At 43.6% G+C, this 22,266-nt stretch overlaps 14 pseudogenes; all 14 read left to right on the top strand.

Moving 5' to 3' along the window:
• The first annotated feature begins 1,242 nt into the window (after positions 1-1,242).
• Positions 1,243-1,384, top strand: LOC142654611 (U2 spliceosomal RNA; annotated as a pseudogene).
• A 1,439-nt stretch (positions 1,385-2,823) lies between these two features.
• On the top strand, positions 2,824-2,994 carry LOC142654398 (U2 spliceosomal RNA; annotated as a pseudogene).
• A 1,330-nt stretch (positions 2,995-4,324) lies between these two features.
• On the top strand, positions 4,325-4,466 carry LOC142654610 (U2 spliceosomal RNA; annotated as a pseudogene).
• Positions 4,467-5,905: 1,439 nt separating this feature from the next.
• On the top strand, positions 5,906-6,076 carry LOC142654397 (U2 spliceosomal RNA; annotated as a pseudogene).
• A 1,328-nt stretch (positions 6,077-7,404) lies between these two features.
• On the top strand, positions 7,405-7,546 carry LOC142654609 (U2 spliceosomal RNA; annotated as a pseudogene).
• A 1,439-nt stretch (positions 7,547-8,985) lies between these two features.
• Positions 8,986-9,156, top strand: LOC142654396 (U2 spliceosomal RNA; annotated as a pseudogene).
• Positions 9,157-10,484: 1,328 nt separating this feature from the next.
• LOC142654608 (U2 spliceosomal RNA) lies at positions 10,485-10,626 on the top strand (annotated as a pseudogene).
• Positions 10,627-12,065: 1,439 nt separating this feature from the next.
• LOC142654394 (U2 spliceosomal RNA) lies at positions 12,066-12,236 on the top strand (annotated as a pseudogene).
• Positions 12,237-13,564: 1,328 nt separating this feature from the next.
• On the top strand, positions 13,565-13,706 carry LOC142654607 (U2 spliceosomal RNA; annotated as a pseudogene).
• Positions 13,707-15,145: 1,439 nt separating this feature from the next.
• LOC142654393 (U2 spliceosomal RNA) lies at positions 15,146-15,316 on the top strand (annotated as a pseudogene).
• Positions 15,317-16,642: 1,326 nt separating this feature from the next.
• Positions 16,643-16,784, top strand: LOC142654606 (U2 spliceosomal RNA; annotated as a pseudogene).
• A 1,439-nt stretch (positions 16,785-18,223) lies between these two features.
• LOC142654392 (U2 spliceosomal RNA) lies at positions 18,224-18,394 on the top strand (annotated as a pseudogene).
• Positions 18,395-19,722: 1,328 nt separating this feature from the next.
• LOC142654605 (U2 spliceosomal RNA) lies at positions 19,723-19,864 on the top strand (annotated as a pseudogene).
• A 1,439-nt stretch (positions 19,865-21,303) lies between these two features.
• On the top strand, positions 21,304-21,474 carry LOC142654391 (U2 spliceosomal RNA; annotated as a pseudogene).
• The last annotated feature ends 792 nt before the right edge of the window (positions 21,475-22,266 follow it).

Raw genomic sequence — 22,266 nt, 5'->3', positions numbered from 1 at the left:
CCCATTATTTCAACACCTGTTGGACAATGCATTTGTACAGTCATGTGTGATAATGAGCTCATTTATTAAATGCAATTAATTAATACATTGCCACCTCTTGTTGTGTGTGTGTGTGTGTGTGTGTGTGTGTGTGTGTGTGTGTGTGTGTGTGTGTGTGTGTGTCTTCTGTGTTTCTGTGTTTCCGGCATTTCACATTGGAACAGCTCATTCACCTTCCTTGTCTTCTCTCCGCCCTCCCTTTTAGGTAAGTTAAAGAGCTGCACCTGAGCCAGCCACTGATTGATGCAGCACCACAGTCAAATAGTGGAGTGGAGTGGAGTAGGGGAACAGCAAACAGCCATTAAAGCAGCCAGCCGCCTACCCGCCACAATGGACCTACCTGTGTACACTAGATGGATGTGATGGAATGTACTGTCGTCCCTACATTTCAAGAAGAAGTAAGAATTGCAGTTGCAACAAACCCTTGCTTGCCTACAAAGAGAGCAGCAATTTGGATTTGTTACTATGTTACCTGGAAGAATAACAAACTGTGCAAGGATGGAGGTTGTAGGAGCAAAGAGAAGTTGTCTGTAAAGTTGGTGGATGCCTATTTTCCATTTTGCAGTCCCTTGTCTCCCTCTTGTGGCCTCCTGGAGGCAAGTAGCTGTGCAAAAAAAAGACAGCCTGGCGGCCGGCTGTTGCAGTGTTGCCCTCTCAGGCAACACTGAGTGACTGACTGAGCCGCACCGTCTTATATAAAGTTCAGACGGAACTTTGCACGTGTCATAGTGGAGCCCTCAGGATTCCAGAGCCAGCTTTCTGACATCATAATGGGGCCTGCCTCAGAGATAAAAGCCTGGGCCCAGGCAGTGTTGGTCAGTGCTGCTCAGCAGGCAGCACCGGACTGGATTGGATTAAAGCTGATACAAGGTGTGAAGGAACAAGGGGTGGCTGTGGGCATGCACTTGCTGCCGCTGCCAGTGTTTATCTGCATGGCAGGAGGGCATTTGGGCGTTGCCAGGAAGGCGTTTTTATGTAGATTCCTCCTCCTCTTTCAGCACTGCATTGTGGTGCAAGCAAAAGAAGCAAATCCTGTCTGGCTTCCTCTCCGGCCTTTATTCACCTCCCTCCCGCTTAGTAGCTGTAAATGTGTGTGAGCCTGCAGGGCCCCATGGAATTGCCTAGGAGTAGGCTGAATCAATCGCTGCAAGGGGTGAACAGCAGTATTAGGCAGGCTCGGTCAACGGCCGGCCCATTCGGGTTATCGCTTCTCGGCCTTTTGGCTAAGATCAAGTGTAGTGCTTTAGGGTATTGCCTTGTTTCTTGGTCAGGAGGTGCCCTGGTACCCTTTTCCTTGGCCTGGGGGGATCGTCTCTTTTACAAGAGACTTCACCCCTCTGCTGCTATTGGGGAGGAGGATTAGTCCAGGGCAACGAGGAGCGATCACCCACCTGACACCTCGGTGTTGAAGGTTTACCTTGAAAGACGTCAGAATGGAGACCGTACCGGATTATATGAAGACCAGGAACGCTGTTCGTTTTATGGTGACGGAACTGGAAAGGACCAAGAAAGACCTGCGTTTCCTGAGCAAAGATTTGTTGCTGGGACTGTTTCGGCTGAGCAAGGAGGATATACTGGCTGTAATGGATTATCCACGGAGAGGTGTCTACGACGTCACGTTCATTAACGAAGATACTTACTTGAAGTTTTTGGGAATTTTTAATGAGACACGTGGAGATTCAAGACTGGAAGGTATTGTACTGGTGCCACACTTCTCTGAGTGGCAACGGCTTGTGACTGTTAAAATGTACTCTCCATATGTTGAAGAGGAGGACATTAGCATATTCCTAGGGAAGTATTGTGGGAAAGTTGTGGAGAAAGGCAAAGTCCTGAATGAGTTTGGCTTTTGGACCGGTAAGTGGAGATTTCTTTGTTCACTGAAACTTGACAAAACTTCTGGGAAATTGGTGATCCCGCCGGCACGCTTTAAAATTGGAAACACAACTGGAGATTTGTTTTTTTCTGGGATGGACATCTTCTGCAGGAACTGTAAAAAATATGGGCACAATACAGCAGAATGTCAAAAGACTGTCTGTACGAAATGTTTGCAGGAAGGCCACAGCTACCAAGACTGCAAAGAGGAAAAGATTTGTAACATGTGTGGAGAGGGTGGGCATGTCTTCAGGATATGTCCAAAGAGACATGGAAGAGGAGTGCAACAAGAGAGCGGAACGAGTATGGAGAAAAGTAAACCGAATGTTGAAGAGGTTGCTTCAGTAACGAAAAAAATGGAGAATAGTGGAGGAGAAAGTGTTAAAGATATAGATATGGGGAAAGAAAAAATGGCTGAAAAAAGAAAAATTGAGAAAGCTAAAATATCTAAAGAAGAAAGTGAAGAAAGAGAGAAGATAAGGAGAGAGGTTATGATTTTACGGGAGAAGGCGGATATAGAGGATTTGCGTGAAAGAATAGAATCACATTTGTCAAAACATTTTTTCCGCTTTATGGAAAGATTTAGCATACCACCTTGGTTGGTGGAAGAGGTTAAAAGTGAATGGGATGGTGAAACCCTGAAGCAGGAACACTTAGAAATGCTTGTTATTTTTGCGATAAAAAAAGGCTTGGTGCCATGATTTAAATGGCAACAGATATGGATGTATTTGTGTAATGGATATGTATGTACAATAAATATATTAAAAGAGGAAAATTAAAAAAAAAAAAAAAAAAAAAAATATATATATACATTTTTCATTATGATGATCCAAGTCTTAAGATTTGAGTTTTAAGATTTTAGACTTGAGACCTGAGTGGAAAAAAAAAAAAAAAAAAAAAAAAAAAAAAAAAAAAAAAAAAAAAAAAAAATCTGTTCTTATCAGTTTAATATCTGATACGTCCCCTATCTGGGGACCATATATTAAATGGATTTTTCGAACAGGGAGATGGAAATAGAGCTTGCTCTGTCCACTCCACGCATTGACCTGGTATTGCAGTATTTCCAGGACCGGTGCACCCTTCCCTTATGTGTTGACTAAAATCAGATTCCAAAAGTGCTATTTGTGTTTGCTATTGTTTTTGTCTTTCTGATGGGATCTCCCCTTTTAATCCCATTATTTCAACACCTGTTGGACAATGCATTTGTACAGTCATGTGTGATAATGAGCTCATTTATTAAATGCAATTAATTAATACATTGCCACCTCTTGTTGTGTGTGTGTGTGTGTGTGTGTGTGTGTGTGTGTGTGTGTGTGTGTGTGTGTGTGTGTGTCTTCTGTGTTTCTGTGTTTCCGGCATTTCACATTGGAACAGCTCATTCACCTTCCTTGTCTTCTCTCCGCCCTCCCTTTTAGGTAAGTTAAAGAGCTGCACCTGAGCCAGCCACTGATTGATGCAGCACCACAGTCAAATAGTGGAGTGGAGTGGAGTAGGGGAACAGCAAACAGCCATTAAAGCAGCCAGCCGCCTACCCGCCACAATGGACCTACCTGTGTACACTAGATGGATGTGATGGAATGTACTGTCGTCCCTACATTTCAAGAAGAAGTAAGAATTGCAGTTGCAACAAACCCTTGCTTGCCTACAAAGAGAGCAGCAATTTGGATTTGTTACTATGTTACCTGGAAGAATAACAAACTGTGCAAGGATGGAGGTTGTAGGAGCAAAGAGAAGTTGTCTGTAAAGTTGGTGGATGCCTATTTTCCATTTTGCAGTCCCTTGTCTCCCTCTTGTGGCCTCCTGGAGGCAAGTAGCTGTGCAAAAAAAAGACAGCCTGGCGGCCGGCTGTTGCAGTGTTGCCCTCTCAGGCAACACTGAGTGACTGACTGAGCCGCACCGTCTTATATAAAGTTCAGACGGAACTTTGCACGTGTCATAGTGGAGCCCTCAGGATTCCAGAGCCAGCTTTCTGACATCATAATGGGGCCTGCCTCAGAGATAAAAGCCTGGGCCCAGGCAGTGTTGGTCAGTGCTGCTCAGCAGGCAGCACCGGACTGGATTGGATTAAAGCTGATACAAGGTGTGAAGGAACAAGGGGTGGCTGTGGGCATGCACTTGCTGCCGCTGCCAGTGTTTATCTGCATGGCAGGAGGGCATTTGGGCGTTGCCAGGAAGGCGTTTTTATGTAGATTCCTCCTCCTCTTTCAGCACTGCATTGTGGTGCAAGCAAAAGAAGCAAATCCTGTCTGGCTTCCTCTCCGGCCTTTATTCACCTCCCTCCCGCTTAGTAGCTGTAAATGTGTGTGAGCCTGCAGGGCCCCATGGAATTGCCTAGGAGTAGGCTGAATCAATCGCTGCAAGGGGTGAACAGCAGTATTAGGCAGGCTCGGTCAACGGCCGGCCCATTCGGGTTATCGCTTCTCGGCCTTTTGGCTAAGATCAAGTGTAGTGCTTTAGGGTATTGCCTTGTTTCTTGGTCAGGAGGTGCCCTGGTACCCTTTTCCTTGGCCTGGGGGGATCGTCTCTTTTACAAGAGACTTCACCCCTCTGCTGCTATTGGGGAGGAGGATTAGTCCAGGGCAACGAGGAGCGATCACCCACCTGACACCTCGGTGTTGAAGGTTTACCTTGAAAGACGTCAGAATGGAGACCGTACCGGATTATATGAAGACCAGGAACGCTGTTCGTTTTATGGTGACGGAACTGGAAAGGACCAAGAAAGACCTGCGTTTCCTGAGCAAAGATTTGTTGCTGGGACTGTTTCGGCTGAGCAAGGAGGATATACTGGCTGTAATGGATTATCCACGGAGAGGTGTCTACGACGTCACGTTCATTAACGAAGATACTTACTTGAAGTTTTTGGGAATTTTTAATGAGACACGTGGAGATTCAAGACTGGAAGGTATTGTACTGGTGCCACACTTCTCTGAGTGGCAACGGCTTGTGACTGTTAAAATGTACTCTCCATATGTTGAAGAGGAGGACATTAGCATATTCCTAGGGAAGTATTGTGGGAAAGTTGTGGAGAAAGGCAAAGTCCTGAATGAGTTTGGCTTTTGGACCGGTAAGTGGAGATTTCTTTGTTCACTGAAACTTGACAAAACTTCTGGGAAATTGGTGATCCCGCCGGCACGCTTTAAAATTGGAAACACAACTGGAGATTTGTTTTTTTCTGGGATGGACATCTTCTGCAGGAACTGTAAAAAATATGGGCACAATACAGCAGAATGTCAAAAGACTGTCTGTACGAAATGTTTGCAGGAAGGCCACAGCTACCAAGACTGCAAAGAGGAAAAGATTTGTAACATGTGTGGAGAGGGTGGGCATGTCTTCAGGATATGTCCAAAGAGACATGGAAGAGGAGTGCAACAAGAGAGCGGAACGAGTATGGAGAAAAGTAAACCGAATGTTGAAGAGGTTGCTTCAGTAACGAAAAAAATGGAGAATAGTGGAGGAGAAAGTGTTAAAGATATAGATATGGGGAAAGAAAAAATGGCTGAAAAAAGAAAAATTGAGAAAGCTAAAATATCTAAAGAAGAAAGTGAAGAAAGAGAGAAGATAAGGAGAGAGGTTATGATTTTACGGGAGAAGGCGGATATAGAGGATTTGCGTGAAAGAATAGAATCACATTTGTCAAAACATTTTTTCCGCTTTATGGAAAGATTTAGCATACCACCTTGGTTGGTGGAAGAGGTTAAAAGTGAATGGGATGGTGAAACCCTGAAGCAGGAACACTTAGAAATGCTTGTTATTTTTGCGATAAAAAAAGGCTTGGTGCCATGATTTAAATGGCAACAGATATGGATGTATTTGTGTAATGGATATGTATGTACAATAAATATATTAAAAGAGGAAAATTAAAAAAAAAAAAAAAAAAAAAAATATATATATACATTTTTCATTATGATGATCCAAGTCTTAAGATTTGAGTTTTAAGATTTTAGACTTGAGACCTGAGTGGAAAAAAAAAAAAAAAAAAAAAAAAAAAAAAAAAAAAAAAAAAAAAAAAAAATCTGTTCTTATCAGTTTAATATCTGATACGTCCCCTATCTGGGGACCATATATTAAATGGATTTTTCGAACAGGGAGATGGAAATAGAGCTTGCTCTGTCCACTCCACGCATTGACCTGGTATTGCAGTATTTCCAGGACCGGTGCACCCTTCCCTTATGTGTTGACTAAAATCAGATTCCAAAAGTGCTATTTGTGTTTGCTATTGTTTTTGTCTTTCTGATGGGATCTCCCCTTTTAATCCCATTATTTCAACACCTGTTGGACAATGCATTTGTACAGTCATGTGTGATAATGAGCTCATTTATTAAATGCAATTAATTAATACATTGCCACCTCTTGTTGTGTGTGTGTGTGTGTGTGTGTGTGTGTGTGTGTGTGTGTGTGTGTGTGTGTGTGTGTCTTCTGTGTTTCTGTGTTTCCGGCATTTCACATTGGAACAGCTCATTCACCTTCCTTGTCTTCTCTCCGCCCTCCCTTTTAGGTAAGTTAAAGAGCTGCACCTGAGCCAGCCACTGATTGATGCAGCACCACAGTCAAATAGTGGAGTGGAGTGGAGTAGGGGAACAGCAAACAGCCATTAAAGCAGCCAGCCGCCTACCCGCCACAATGGACCTACCTGTGTACACTAGATGGATGTGATGGAATGTACTGTCGTCCCTACATTTCAAGAAGAAGTAAGAATTGCAGTTGCAACAAACCCTTGCTTGCCTACAAAGAGAGCAGCAATTTGGATTTGTTACTATGTTACCTGGAAGAATAACAAACTGTGCAAGGATGGAGGTTGTAGGAGCAAAGAGAAGTTGTCTGTAAAGTTGGTGGATGCCTATTTTCCATTTTGCAGTCCCTTGTCTCCCTCTTGTGGCCTCCTGGAGGCAAGTAGCTGTGCAAAAAAAAGACAGCCTGGCGGCCGGCTGTTGCAGTGTTGCCCTCTCAGGCAACACTGAGTGACTGACTGAGCCGCACCGTCTTATATAAAGTTCAGACGGAACTTTGCACGTGTCATAGTGGAGCCCTCAGGATTCCAGAGCCAGCTTTCTGACATCATAATGGGGCCTGCCTCAGAGATAAAAGCCTGGGCCCAGGCAGTGTTGGTCAGTGCTGCTCAGCAGGCAGCACCGGACTGGATTGGATTAAAGCTGATACAAGGTGTGAAGGAACAAGGGGTGGCTGTGGGCATGCACTTGCTGCCGCTGCCAGTGTTTATCTGCATGGCAGGAGGGCATTTGGGCGTTGCCAGGAAGGCGTTTTTATGTAGATTCCTCCTCCTCTTTCAGCACTGCATTGTGGTGCAAGCAAAAGAAGCAAATCCTGTCTGGCTTCCTCTCCGGCCTTTATTCACCTCCCTCCCGCTTAGTAGCTGTAAATGTGTGTGAGCCTGCAGGGCCCCATGGAATTGCCTAGGAGTAGGCTGAATCAATCGCTGCAAGGGGTGAACAGCAGTATTAGGCAGGCTCGGTCAACGGCCGGCCCATTCGGGTTATCGCTTCTCGGCCTTTTGGCTAAGATCAAGTGTAGTGCTTTAGGGTATTGCCTTGTTTCTTGGTCAGGAGGTGCCCTGGTACCCTTTTCCTTGGCCTGGGGGGATCGTCTCTTTTACAAGAGACTTCACCCCTCTGCTGCTATTGGGGAGGAGGATTAGTCCAGGGCAACGAGGAGCGATCACCCACCTGACACCTCGGTGTTGAAGGTTTACCTTGAAAGACGTCAGAATGGAGACCGTACCGGATTATATGAAGACCAGGAACGCTGTTCGTTTTATGGTGACGGAACTGGAAAGGACCAAGAAAGACCTGCGTTTCCTGAGCAAAGATTTGTTGCTGGGACTGTTTCGGCTGAGCAAGGAGGATATACTGGCTGTAATGGATTATCCACGGAGAGGTGTCTACGACGTCACGTTCATTAACGAAGATACTTACTTGAAGTTTTTGGGAATTTTTAATGAGACACGTGGAGATTCAAGACTGGAAGGTATTGTACTGGTGCCACACTTCTCTGAGTGGCAACGGCTTGTGACTGTTAAAATGTACTCTCCATATGTTGAAGAGGAGGACATTAGCATATTCCTAGGGAAGTATTGTGGGAAAGTTGTGGAGAAAGGCAAAGTCCTGAATGAGTTTGGCTTTTGGACCGGTAAGTGGAGATTTCTTTGTTCACTGAAACTTGACAAAACTTCTGGGAAATTGGTGATCCCGCCGGCACGCTTTAAAATTGGAAACACAACTGGAGATTTGTTTTTTTCTGGGATGGACATCTTCTGCAGGAACTGTAAAAAATATGGGCACAATACAGCAGAATGTCAAAAGACTGTCTGTACGAAATGTTTGCAGGAAGGCCACAGCTACCAAGACTGCAAAGAGGAAAAGATTTGTAACATGTGTGGAGAGGGTGGGCATGTCTTCAGGATATGTCCAAAGAGACATGGAAGAGGAGTGCAACAAGAGAGCGGAACGAGTATGGAGAAAAGTAAACCGAATGTTGAAGAGGTTGCTTCAGTAACGAAAAAAATGGAGAATAGTGGAGGAGAAAGTGTTAAAGATATAGATATGGGGAAAGAAAAAATGGCTGAAAAAAGAAAAATTGAGAAAGCTAAAATATCTAAAGAAGAAAGTGAAGAAAGAGAGAAGATAAGGAGAGAGGTTATGATTTTACGGGAGAAGGCGGATATAGAGGATTTGCGTGAAAGAATAGAATCACATTTGTCAAAACATTTTTTCCGCTTTATGGAAAGATTTAGCATACCACCTTGGTTGGTGGAAGAGGTTAAAAGTGAATGGGATGGTGAAACCCTGAAGCAGGAACACTTAGAAATGCTTGTTATTTTTGCGATAAAAAAAGGCTTGGTGCCATGATTTAAATGGCAACAGATATGGATGTATTTGTGTAATGGATATGTATGTACAATAAATATATTAAAAGAGGAAAATTAAAAAAAAAAAAAAAAAAAAAAATATATATATACATTTTTCATTATGATGATCCAAGTCTTAAGATTTGAGTTTTAAGATTTTAGACTTGAGACCTGAGTGGAAAAAAAAAAAAAAAAAAAAAAAAAAAAAAAAAAAAAAAAAAAAAAAAAAATCTGTTCTTATCAGTTTAATATCTGATACGTCCCCTATCTGGGGACCATATATTAAATGGATTTTTCGAACAGGGAGATGGAAATAGAGCTTGCTCTGTCCACTCCACGCATTGACCTGGTATTGCAGTATTTCCAGGACCGGTGCACCCTTCCCTTATGTGTTGACTAAAATCAGATTCCAAAAGTGCTATTTGTGTTTGCTATTGTTTTTGTCTTTCTGATGGGATCTCCCCTTTTAATCCCATTATTTCAACACCTGTTGGACAATGCATTTGTACAGTCATGTGTGATAATGAGCTCATTTATTAAATGCAATTAATTAATACATTGCCACCTCTTGTTGTGTGTGTGTGTGTGTGTGTGTGTGTGTGTGTGTGTGTGTGTGTGTGTGTGTGTGTGTCTTCTGTGTTTCTGTGTTTCCGGCATTTCACATTGGAACAGCTCATTCACCTTCCTTGTCTTCTCTCCGCCCTCCCTTTTAGGTAAGTTAAAGAGCTGCACCTGAGCCAGCCACTGATTGATGCAGCACCACAGTCAAATAGTGGAGTGGAGTGGAGTAGGGGAACAGCAAACAGCCATTAAAGCAGCCAGCCGCCTACCCGCCACAATGGACCTACCTGTGTACACTAGATGGATGTGATGGAATGTACTGTCGTCCCTACATTTCAAGAAGAAGTAAGAATTGCAGTTGCAACAAACCCTTGCTTGCCTACAAAGAGAGCAGCAATTTGGATTTGTTACTATGTTACCTGGAAGAATAACAAACTGTGCAAGGATGGAGGTTGTAGGAGCAAAGAGAAGTTGTCTGTAAAGTTGGTGGATGCCTATTTTCCATTTTGCAGTCCCTTGTCTCCCTCTTGTGGCCTCCTGGAGGCAAGTAGCTGTGCAAAAAAAAGACAGCCTGGCGGCCGGCTGTTGCAGTGTTGCCCTCTCAGGCAACACTGAGTGACTGACTGAGCCGCACCGTCTTATATAAAGTTCAGACGGAACTTTGCACGTGTCATAGTGGAGCCCTCAGGATTCCAGAGCCAGCTTTCTGACATCATAATGGGGCCTGCCTCAGAGATAAAAGCCTGGGCCCAGGCAGTGTTGGTCAGTGCTGCTCAGCAGGCAGCACCGGACTGGATTGGATTAAAGCTGATACAAGGTGTGAAGGAACAAGGGGTGGCTGTGGGCATGCACTTGCTGCCGCTGCCAGTGTTTATCTGCATGGCAGGAGGGCATTTGGGCGTTGCCAGGAAGGCGTTTTTATGTAGATTCCTCCTCCTCTTTCAGCACTGCATTGTGGTGCAAGCAAAAGAAGCAAATCCTGTCTGGCTTCCTCTCCGGCCTTTATTCACCTCCCTCCCGCTTAGTAGCTGTAAATGTGTGTGAGCCTGCAGGGCCCCATGGAATTGCCTAGGAGTAGGCTGAATCAATCGCTGCAAGGGGTGAACAGCAGTATTAGGCAGGCTCGGTCAACGGCCGGCCCATTCGGGTTATCGCTTCTCGGCCTTTTGGCTAAGATCAAGTGTAGTGCTTTAGGGTATTGCCTTGTTTCTTGGTCAGGAGGTGCCCTGGTACCCTTTTCCTTGGCCTGGGGGGATCGTCTCTTTTACAAGAGACTTCACCCCTCTGCTGCTATTGGGGAGGAGGATTAGTCCAGGGCAACGAGGAGCGATCACCCACCTGACACCTCGGTGTTGAAGGTTTACCTTGAAAGACGTCAGAATGGAGACCGTACCGGATTATATGAAGACCAGGAACGCTGTTCGTTTTATGGTGACGGAACTGGAAAGGACCAAGAAAGACCTGCGTTTCCTGAGCAAAGATTTGTTGCTGGGACTGTTTCGGCTGAGCAAGGAGGATATACTGGCTGTAATGGATTATCCACGGAGAGGTGTCTACGACGTCACGTTCATTAACGAAGATACTTACTTGAAGTTTTTGGGAATTTTTAATGAGACACGTGGAGATTCAAGACTGGAAGGTATTGTACTGGTGCCACACTTCTCTGAGTGGCAACGGCTTGTGACTGTTAAAATGTACTCTCCATATGTTGAAGAGGAGGACATTAGCATATTCCTAGGGAAGTATTGTGGGAAAGTTGTGGAGAAAGGCAAAGTCCTGAATGAGTTTGGCTTTTGGACCGGTAAGTGGAGATTTCTTTGTTCACTGAAACTTGACAAAACTTCTGGGAAATTGGTGATCCCGCCGGCACGCTTTAAAATTGGAAACACAACTGGAGATTTGTTTTTTTCTGGGATGGACATCTTCTGCAGGAACTGTAAAAAATATGGGCACAATACAGCAGAATGTCAAAAGACTGTCTGTACGAAATGTTTGCAGGAAGGCCACAGCTACCAAGACTGCAAAGAGGAAAAGATTTGTAACATGTGTGGAGAGGGTGGGCATGTCTTCAGGATATGTCCAAAGAGACATGGAAGAGGAGTGCAACAAGAGAGCGGAACGAGTATGGAGAAAAGTAAACCGAATGTTGAAGAGGTTGCTTCAGTAACGAAAAAAATGGAGAATAGTGGAGGAGAAAGTGTTAAAGATATAGATATGGGGAAAGAAAAAATGGCTGAAAAAAGAAAAATTGAGAAAGCTAAAATATCTAAAGAAGAAAGTGAAGAAAGAGAGAAGATAAGGAGAGAGGTTATGATTTTACGGGAGAAGGCGGATATAGAGGATTTGCGTGAAAGAATAGAATCACATTTGTCAAAACATTTTTTCCGCTTTATGGAAAGATTTAGCATACCACCTTGGTTGGTGGAAGAGGTTAAAAGTGAATGGGATGGTGAAACCCTGAAGCAGGAACACTTAGAAATGCTTGTTATTTTTGCGATAAAAAAAGGCTTGGTGCCATGATTTAAATGGCAACAGATATGGATGTATTTGTGTAATGGATATGTATGTACAATAAATATATTAAAAGAGGAAAATTAAAAAAAAAAAAAAAAAAAAAAATATATATATACATTTTTCATTATGATGATCCAAGTCTTAAGATTTGAGTTTTAAGATTTTAGACTTGAGACCTGAGTGGAAAAAAAAAAAAAAAAAAAAAAAAAAAAAAAAAAAAAAAAAAAAAAAAAAATCTGTTCTTATCAGTTTAATATCTGATACGTCCCCTATCTGGGGACCATATATTAAATGGATTTTTCGAACAGGGAGATGGAAATAGAGCTTGCTCTGTCCACTCCACGCATTGACCTGGTATTGCAGTATTTCCAGGACCGGTGCACCCTTCCCTTATGTGTTGACTAAAATCAGATTCCAAAAGTGCTATTTGTGTTTGCTATTGTTTTTGTCTTTCTGATGGGATCTCCCCTTTTAATCCCATTATTTCAACACCTGTTGGACAATGCATTTGTACAGTCATGTGTGATAATGAGCTCATTTATTAAATGCAATTAATTAATACATTGCCACCTCTTGTTGTGTGTGTGTGTGTGTGTGTGTGTGTGTGTGTGTGTGTGTGTGTGTGTGTGTGTGTGTCTTCTGTGTTTCTGTGTTTCCGGCATTTCACATTGGAACAGCTCATTCACCTTCCTTGTCTTCTCTCCGCCCTCCCTTTTAGGTAAGTTAAAGAGCTGCACCTGAGCCAGCCACTGATTGATGCAGCACCACAGTCAAATAGTGGAGTGGAGTGGAGTAGGGGAACAGCAAACAGCCATTAAAGCAGCCAGCCGCCTACCCGCCACAATGGACCTACCTGTGTACACTAGATGGATGTGATGGAATGTACTGTCGTCCCTACATTTCAAGAAGAAGTAAGAATTGCAGTTGCAACAAACCCTTGCTTGCCTACAAAGAGAGCAGCAATTTGGATTTGTTACTATGTTACCTGGAAGAATAACAAACTGTGCAAGGATGGAGGTTGTAGGAGCAAAGAGAAGTTGTCTGTAAAGTTGGTGGATGCCTATTTTCCATTTTGCAGTCCCTTGTCTCCCTCTTGTGGCCTCCTGGAGGCAAGTAGCTGTGCAAAAAAAAGACAGCCTGGCGGCCGGCTGTTGCAGTGTTGCCCTCTCAGGCAACACTGAGTGACTGACTGAGCCGCACCGTCTTATATAAAGTTCAGACGGAACTTTGCACGTGTCATAGTGGAGCCCTCAGGATTCCAGAGCCAGCTTTCTGACATCATAATGGGGCCTGCCTCAGAGATAAAAGCCTGGGCCCAGGCAGTGTTGGTCAGTGCTGCTCAGCAGGCAGCACCGGACTGGATTGGATTAAAGCTGATACAAGGTGTGAAGGAACAAGGGGTGGCTGTGGGCATGCACTTGCTGCCGCTGCCAGTGTTTATCTGCATGGCAGGAGGGCATTTGGGCGTTGCCAGGAAGGCGTTTTTATGTAGATTCCTCCTCCTCTTTCAGCACTGCATTGTGGTGCAAGCAAAAGAAGCAAATCCTGTCTGGCTTCCTCTCCGGCCTTTATTCACCTCCCTCCCGCTTAGTAGCTGTAAATGTGTGTGAGCCTGCAGGGCCCCATGGAATTGCCTAGGAGTAGGCTGAATCAATCGCTGCAAGGGGTGAACAGCAGTATTAGGCAGGCTCGGTCAACGGCCGGCCCATTCGGGTTATCGCTTCTCGGCCTTTTGGCTAAGATCAAGTGTAGTGCTTTAGGGTATTGCCTTGTTTCTTGGTCAGGAGGTGCCCTGGTACCCTTTTCCTTGGCCTGGGGGGATCGTCTCTTTTACAAGAGACTTCACCCCTCTGCTGCTATTGGGGAGGAGGATTAGTCCAGGGCAACGAGGAGCGATCACCCACCTGACACCTCGGTGTTGAAGGTTTACCTTGAAAGACGTCAGAATGGAGACCGTACCGGATTATATGAAGACCAGGAACGCTGTTCGTTTTATGGTGACGGAACTGGAAAGGACCAAGAAAGACCTGCGTTTCCTGAGCAAAGATTTGTTGCTGGGACTGTTTCGGCTGAGCAAGGAGGATATACTGGCTGTAATGGATTATCCACGGAGAGGTGTCTACGACGTCACGTTCATTAACGAAGATACTTACTTGAAGTTTTTGGGAATTTTTAATGAGACACGTGGAGATTCAAGACTGGAAGGTATTGTACTGGTGCCACACTTCTCTGAGTGGCAACGGCTTGTGACTGTTAAAATGTACTCTCCATATGTTGAAGAGGAGGACATTAGCATATTCCTAGGGAAGTATTGTGGGAAAGTTGTGGAGAAAGGCAAAGTCCTGAATGAGTTTGGCTTTTGGACCGGTAAGTGGAGATTTCTTTGTTCACTGAAACTTGACAAAACTTCTGGGAAATTGGTGATCCCGCCGGCACGCTTTAAAATTGGAAACACAACTGGAGATTTGTTTTTTTCTGGGATGGACATCTTCTGCAGGAACTGTAAAAAATATGGGCACAATACAGCAGAATGTCAAAAGACTGTCTGTACGAAATGTTTGCAGGAAGGCCACAGCTACCAAGACTGCAAAGAGGAAAAGATTTGTAACATGTGTGGAGAGGGTGGGCATGTCTTCAGGATATGTCCAAAGAGACATGGAAGAGGAGTGCAACAAGAGAGCGGAACGAGTATGGAGAAAAGTAAACCGAATGTTGAAGAGGTTGCTTCAGTAACGAAAAAAATGGAGAATAGTGGAGGAGAAAGTGTTAAAGATATAGATATGGGGAAAGAAAAAATGGCTGAAAAAAGAAAAATTGAGAAAGCTAAAATATCTAAAGAAGAAAGTGAAGAAAGAGAGAAGATAAGGAGAGAGGTTATGATTTTACGGGAGAAGGCGGATATAGAGGATTTGCGTGAAAGAATAGAATCACATTTGTCAAAACATTTTTTCCGCTTTATGGAAAGATTTAGCATACCACCTTGGTTGGTGGAAGAGGTTAAAAGTGAATGGGATGGTGAAACCCTGAAGCAGGAACACTTAGAAATGCTTGTTATTTTTGCGATAAAAAAAGGCTTGGTGCCATGATTTAAATGGCAACAGATATGGATGTATTTGTGTAATGGATATGTATGTACAATAAATATATTAAAAGAGGAAAATTAAAAAAAAAAAAAAAAAAAAAAATATATATATACATTTTTCATTATGATGATCCAAGTCTTAAGATTTGAGTTTTAAGATTTTAGACTTGAGACCTGAGTGGAAAAAAAAAAAAAAAAAAAAAAAAAAAAAAAAAAAAAAAAAAAAAAAAAAATCTGTTCTTATCAGTTTAATATCTGATACGTCCCCTATCTGGGGACCATATATTAAATGGATTTTTCGAACAGGGAGATGGAAATAGAGCTTGCTCTGTCCACTCCACGCATTGACCTGGTATTGCAGTATTTCCAGGACCGGTGCACCCTTCCCTTATGTGTTGACTAAAATCAGATTCCAAAAGTGCTATTTGTGTTTGCTATTGTTTTTGTCTTTCTGATGGGATCTCCCCTTTTAATCCCATTATTTCAACACCTGTTGGACAATGCATTTGTACAGTCATGTGTGATAATGAGCTCATTTATTAAATGCAATTAATTAATACATTGCCACCTCTTGTTGTGTGTGTGTGTGTGTGTGTGTGTGTGTGTGTGTGTGTGTGTGTGTGTGTGTGTGTCTTCTGTGTTTCTGTGTTTCCGGCATTTCACATTGGAACAGCTCATTCACCTTCCTTGTCTTCTCTCCGCCCTCCCTTTTAGGTAAGTTAAAGAGCTGCACCTGAGCCAGCCACTGATTGATGCAGCACCACAGTCAAATAGTGGAGTGGAGTGGAGTAGGGGAACAGCAAACAGCCATTAAAGCAGCCAGCCGCCTACCCGCCACAATGGACCTACCTGTGTACACTAGATGGATGTGATGGAATGTACTGTCGTCCCTACATTTCAAGAAGAAGTAAGAATTGCAGTTGCAACAAACCCTTGCTTGCCTACAAAGAGAGCAGCAATTTGGATTTGTTACTATGTTACCTGGAAGAATAACAAACTGTGCAAGGATGGAGGTTGTAGGAGCAAAGAGAAGTTGTCTGTAAAGTTGGTGGATGCCTATTTTCCATTTTGCAGTCCCTTGTCTCCCTCTTGTGGCCTCCTGGAGGCAAGTAGCTGTGCAAAAAAAAGACAGCCTGGCGGCCGGCTGTTGCAGTGTTGCCCTCTCAGGCAACACTGAGTGACTGACTGAGCCGCACCGTCTTATATAAAGTTCAGACGGAACTTTGCACGTGTCATAGTGGAGCCCTCAGGATTCCAGAGCCAGCTTTCTGACATCATAATGGGGCCTGCCTCAGAGATAAAAGCCTGGGCCCAGGCAGTGTTGGTCAGTGCTGCTCAGCAGGCAGCACCGGACTGGATTGGATTAAAGCTGATACAAGGTGTGAAGGAACAAGGGGTGGCTGTGGGCATGCACTTGCTGCCGCTGCCAGTGTTTATCTGCATGGCAGGAGGGCATTTGGGCGTTGCCAGGAAGGCGTTTTTATGTAGATTCCTCCTCCTCTTTCAGCACTGCATTGTGGTGCAAGCAAAAGAAGCAAATCCTGTCTGGCTTCCTCTCCGGCCTTTATTCACCTCCCTCCCGCTTAGTAGCTGTAAATGTGTGTGAGCCTGCAGGGCCCCATGGAATTGCCTAGGAGTAGGCTGAATCAATCGCTGCAAGGGGTGAACAGCAGTATTAGGCAGGCTCGGTCAACGGCCGGCCCATTCGGGTTATCGCTTCTCGGCCTTTTGGCTAAGATCAAGTGTAGTGCTTTAGGGTATTGCCTTGTTTCTTGGTCAGGAGGTGCCCTGGTACCCTTTTCCTTGGCCTGGGGGGATCGTCTCTTTTACAAGAGACTTCACCCCTCTGCTGCTATTGGGGAGGAGGATTAGTCCAGGGCAACGAGGAGCGATCACCCACCTGACACCTCGGTGTTGAAGGTTTACCTTGAAAGACGTCAGAATGGAGACCGTACCGGATTATATGAAGACCAGGAACGCTGTTCGTTTTATGGTGACGGAACTGGAAAGGACCAAGAAAGACCTGCGTTTCCTGAGCAAAGATTTGTTGCTGGGACTGTTTCGGCTGAGCAAGGAGGATATACTGGCTGTAATGGATTATCCACGGAGAGGTGTCTACGACGTCACGTTCATTAACGAAGATACTTACTTGAAGTTTTTGGGAATTTTTAATGAGACACGTGGAGATTCAAGACTGGAAGGTATTGTACTGGTGCCACACTTCTCTGAGTGGCAACGGCTTGTGACTGTTAAAATGTACTCTCCATATGTTGAAGAGGAGGACATTAGCATATTCCTAGGGAAGTATTGTGGGAAAGTTGTGGAGAAAGGCAAAGTCCTGAATGAGTTTGGCTTTTGGACCGGTAAGTGGAGATTTCTTTGTTCACTGAAACTTGACAAAACTTCTGGGAAATTGGTGATCCCGCCGGCACGCTTTAAAATTGGAAACACAACTGGAGATTTGTTTTTTTCTGGGATGGACATCTTCTGCAGGAACTGTAAAAAATATGGGCACAATACAGCAGAATGTCAAAAGACTGTCTGTACGAAATGTTTGCAGGAAGGCCACAGCTACCAAGACTGCAAAGAGGAAAAGATTTGTAACATGTGTGGAGAGGGTGGGCATGTCTTCAGGATATGTCCAAAGAGACATGGAAGAGGAGTGCAACAAGAGAGCGGAACGAGTATGGAGAAAAGTAAACCGAATGTTGAAGAGGTTGCTTCAGTAACGAAAAAAATGGAGAATAGTGGAGGAGAAAGTGTTAAAGATATAGATATGGGGAAAGAAAAAATGGCTGAAAAAAGAAAAATTGAGAAAGCTAAAATATCTAAAGAAGAAAGTGAAGAAAGAGAGAAGATAAGGAGAGAGGTTATGATTTTACGGGAGAAGGCGGATATAGAGGATTTGCGTGAAAGAATAGAATCACATTTGTCAAAACATTTTTTCCGCTTTATGGAAAGATTTAGCATACCACCTTGGTTGGTGGAAGAGGTTAAAAGTGAATGGGATGGTGAAACCCTGAAGCAGGAACACTTAGAAATGCTTGTTATTTTTGCGATAAAAAAAGGCTTGGTGCCATGATTTAAATGGCAACAGATATGGATGTATTTGTGTAATGGATATGTATGTACAATAAATATATTAAAAGAGGAAAATTAAAAAAAAAAAAAAAAAAAAAAATATATATATACATTTTTCATTATGATGATCCAAGTCTTAAGATTTGAGTTTTAAGATTTTAGACTTGAGACCTGAGTGGAAAAAAAAAAAAAAAAAAAAAAAAAAAAAAAAAAAAAAAAAAAAAAAAAAATCTGTTCTTATCAGTTTAATATCTGATACGTCCCCTATCTGGGGACCATATATTAAATGGATTTTTCGAACAGGGAGATGGAAATAGAGCTTGCTCTGTCCACTCCACGCATTGACCTGGTATTGCAGTATTTCCAGGACCGGTGCACCCTTCCCTTATGTGTTGACTAAAATCAGATTCCAAAAGTGCTATTTGTGTTTGCTATTGTTTTTGTCTTTCTGATGGGATCTCCCCTTTTAATCCCATTATTTCAACACCTGTTGGACAATGCATTTGTACAGTCATGTGTGATAATGAGCTCATTTATTAAATGCAATTAATTAATACATTGCCACCTCTTGTTGTGTGTGTGTGTGTGTGTGTGTGTGTGTGTGTGTGTGTGTGTGTGTGTGTGTGTGTGTCTTCTGTGTTTCTGTGTTTCCGGCATTTCACATTGGAACAGCTCATTCACCTTCCTTGTCTTCTCTCCGCCCTCCCTTTTAGGTAAGTTAAAGAGCTGCACCTGAGCCAGCCACTGATTGATGCAGCACCACAGTCAAATAGTGGAGTGGAGTGGAGTAGGGGAACAGCAAACAGCCATTAAAGCAGCCAGCCGCCTACCCGCCACAATGGACCTACCTGTGTACACTAGATGGATGTGATGGAATGTACTGTCGTCCCTACATTTCAAGAAGAAGTAAGAATTGCAGTTGCAACAAACCCTTGCTTGCCTACAAAGAGAGCAGCAATTTGGATTTGTTACTATGTTACCTGGAAGAATAACAAACTGTGCAAGGATGGAGGTTGTAGGAGCAAAGAGAAGTTGTCTGTAAAGTTGGTGGATGCCTATTTTCCATTTTGCAGTCCCTTGTCTCCCTCTTGTGGCCTCCTGGAGGCAAGTAGCTGTGCAAAAAAAAGACAGCCTGGCGGCCGGCTGTTGCAGTGTTGCCCTCTCAGGCAACACTGAGTGACTGACTGAGCCGCACCGTCTTATATAAAGTTCAGACGGAACTTTGCACGTGTCATAGTGGAGCCCTCAGGATTCCAGAGCCAGCTTTCTGACATCATAATGGGGCCTGCCTCAGAGATAAAAGCCTGGGCCCAGGCAGTGTTGGTCAGTGCTGCTCAGCAGGCAGCACCGGACTGGATTGGATTAAAGCTGATACAAGGTGTGAAGGAACAAGGGGTGGCTGTGGGCATGCACTTGCTGCCGCTGCCAGTGTTTATCTGCATGGCAGGAGGGCATTTGGGCGTTGCCAGGAAGGCGTTTTTATGTAGATTCCTCCTCCTCTTTCAGCACTGCATTGTGGTGCAAGCAAAAGAAGCAAATCCTGTCTGGCTTCCTCTCCGGCCTTTATTCACCTCCCTCCCGCTTAGTAGCTGTAAATGTGTGTGAGCCTGCAGGGCCCCATGGAATTGCCTAGGAGTAGGCTGAATCAATCGCTGCAAGGGGTGAACAGCAGTATTAGGCAGGCTCGGTCAACGGCCGGCCCATTCGGGTTATCGCTTCTCGGCCTTTTGGCTAAGATCAAGTGTAGTGCTTTAGGGTATTGCCTTGTTTCTTGGTCAGGAGGTGCCCTGGTACCCTTTTCCTTGGCCTGGGGGGATCGTCTCTTTTACAAGAGACTTCACCCCTCTGCTGCTATTGGGGAGGAGGATTAGTCCAGGGCAACGAGGAGCGATCACCCACCTGACACCTCGGTGTTGAAGGTTTACCTTGAAAGACGTCAGAATGGAGACCGTACCGGATTATATGAAGACCAGGAACGCTGTTCGTTTTATGGTGACGGAACTGGAAAGGACCAAGAAAGACCTGCGTTTCCTGAGCAAAGATTTGTTGCTGGGACTGTTTCGGCTGAGCAAGGAGGATATACTGGCTGTAATGGATTATCCACGGAGAGGTGTCTACGACGTCACGTTCATTAACGAAGATACTTACTTGAAGTTTTTGGGAATTTTTAATGAGACACGTGGAGATTCAAGACTGGAAGGTATTGTACTGGTGCCACACTTCTCTGAGTGGCAACGGCTTGTGACTGTTAAAATGTACTCTCCATATGTTGAAGAGGAGGACATTAGCATATTCCTAGGGAAGTATTGTGGGAAAGTTGTGGAGAAAGGCAAAGTCCTGAATGAGTTTGGCTTTTGGACCGGTAAGTGGAGATTTCTTTGTTCACTGAAACTTGACAAAACTTCTGGGAAATTGGTGATCCCGCCGGCACGCTTTAAAATTGGAAACACAACTGGAGATTTGTTTTTTTCTGGGATGGACATCTTCTGCAGGAACTGTAAAAAATATGGGCACAATACAGCAGAATGTCAAAAGACTGTCTGTACGAAATGTTTGCAGGAAGGCCACAGCTACCAAGACTGCAAAGAGGAAAAGATTTGTAACATGTGTGGAGAGGGTGGGCATGTCTTCAGGATATGTCCAAAGAGACATGGAAGAGGAGTGCAACAAGAGAGCGGAACGAGTATGGAGAAAAGTAAACCGAATGTTGAAGAGGTTGCTTCAGTAACGAAAAAAATGGAGAATAGTGGAGGAGAAAGTGTTAAAGATATAGATATGGGGAAAGAAAAAATGGCTGAAAAAAGAAAAATTGAGAAAGCTAAAATATCTAAAGAAGAAAGTGAAGAAAGAGAGAAGATAAGGAGAGAGGTTATGATTTTACGGGAGAAGGCGGATATAGAGGATTTGCGTGAAAGAATAGAATCACATTTGTCAAAACATTTTTTCCGCTTTATGGAAAGATTTAGCATACCACCTTGGTTGGTGGAAGAGGTTAAAAGTGAATGGGATGGTGAAACCCTGAAGCAGGAACACTTAGAAATGCTTGTTATTTTTGCGATAAAAAAAGGCTTGGTGCCATGATTTAAATGGCAACAGATATGGATGTATTTGTGTAATGGATATGTATGTACAATAAATATATTAAAAGAGGAAAATTAAAAAAAAAAAAAAAAAAAAAAATATATATATACATTTTTCATTATGATGATCCAAGTCTTAAGATTTGAGTTTTAAGATTTTAGACTTGAGACCTGAGTGGAAAAAAAAAAAAAAAAAAAAAAAAAAAAAAAAAAAAAAAAAAAAAAAAAAATCTGTTCTTATCAGTTTAATATCTGATACGTCCCCTATCTGGGGACCATATATTAAATGGATTTTTCGAACAGGGAGATGGAAATAGAGCTTGCTCTGTCCACTCCACGCATTGACCTGGTATTGCAGTATTTCCAGGACCGGTGCACCCTTCCCTTATGTGTTGACTAAAATCAGATTCCAAAAGTGCTATTTGTGTTTGCTATTGTTTTTGTCTTTCTGATGGGATCTCCCCTTTTAATCCCATTATTTCAACACCTGTTGGACAATGCATTTGTACAGTCATGTGTGATAATGAGCTCATTTATTAAATGCAATTAATTAATACATTGCCACCTCTTGTTGTGTGTGTGTGTGTGTGTGTGTGTGTGTGTGTGTGTGTGTGTGTGTGTGTGTGTGTCTTCTGTGTTTCTGTGTTTCCGGCATTTCACATTGGAACAGCTCATTCACCTTCCTTGTCTTCTCTCCGCCCTCCCTTTTAGGTAAGTTAAAGAGCTGCACCTGAGCCAGCCACTGATTGATGCAGCACCACAGTCAAATAGTGGAGTGGAGTGGAGTAGGGGAACAGCAAACAGCCATTAAAGCAGCCAGCCGCCTACCCGCCACAATGGACCTACCTGTGTACACTAGATGGATGTGATGGAATGTACTGTCGTCCCTACATTTCAAGAAGAAGTAAGAATTGCAGTTGCAACAAACCCTTGCTTGCCTACAAAGAGAGCAGCAATTTGGATTTGTTACTATGTTACCTGGAAGAATAACAAACTGTGCAAGGATGGAGGTTGTAGGAGCAAAGAGAAGTTGTCTGTAAAGTTGGTGGATGCCTATTTTCCATTTTGCAGTCCCTTGTCTCCCTCTTGTGGCCTCCTGGAGGCAAGTAGCTGTGCAAAAAAAAGACAGCCTGGCGGCCGGCTGTTGCAGTGTTGCCCTCTCAGGCAACACTGAG

Source organism: Rhinoderma darwinii, chromosome 5, assembly GCF_050947455.1.
Source record: "Rhinoderma darwinii isolate aRhiDar2 chromosome 5, aRhiDar2.hap1, whole genome shotgun sequence".
Taxonomy (NCBI): domain Eukaryota; kingdom Metazoa; phylum Chordata; class Amphibia; order Anura; family Rhinodermatidae; genus Rhinoderma; species Rhinoderma darwinii.
This window is presented reverse-complemented; position numbering and strand designations above follow the sequence as displayed.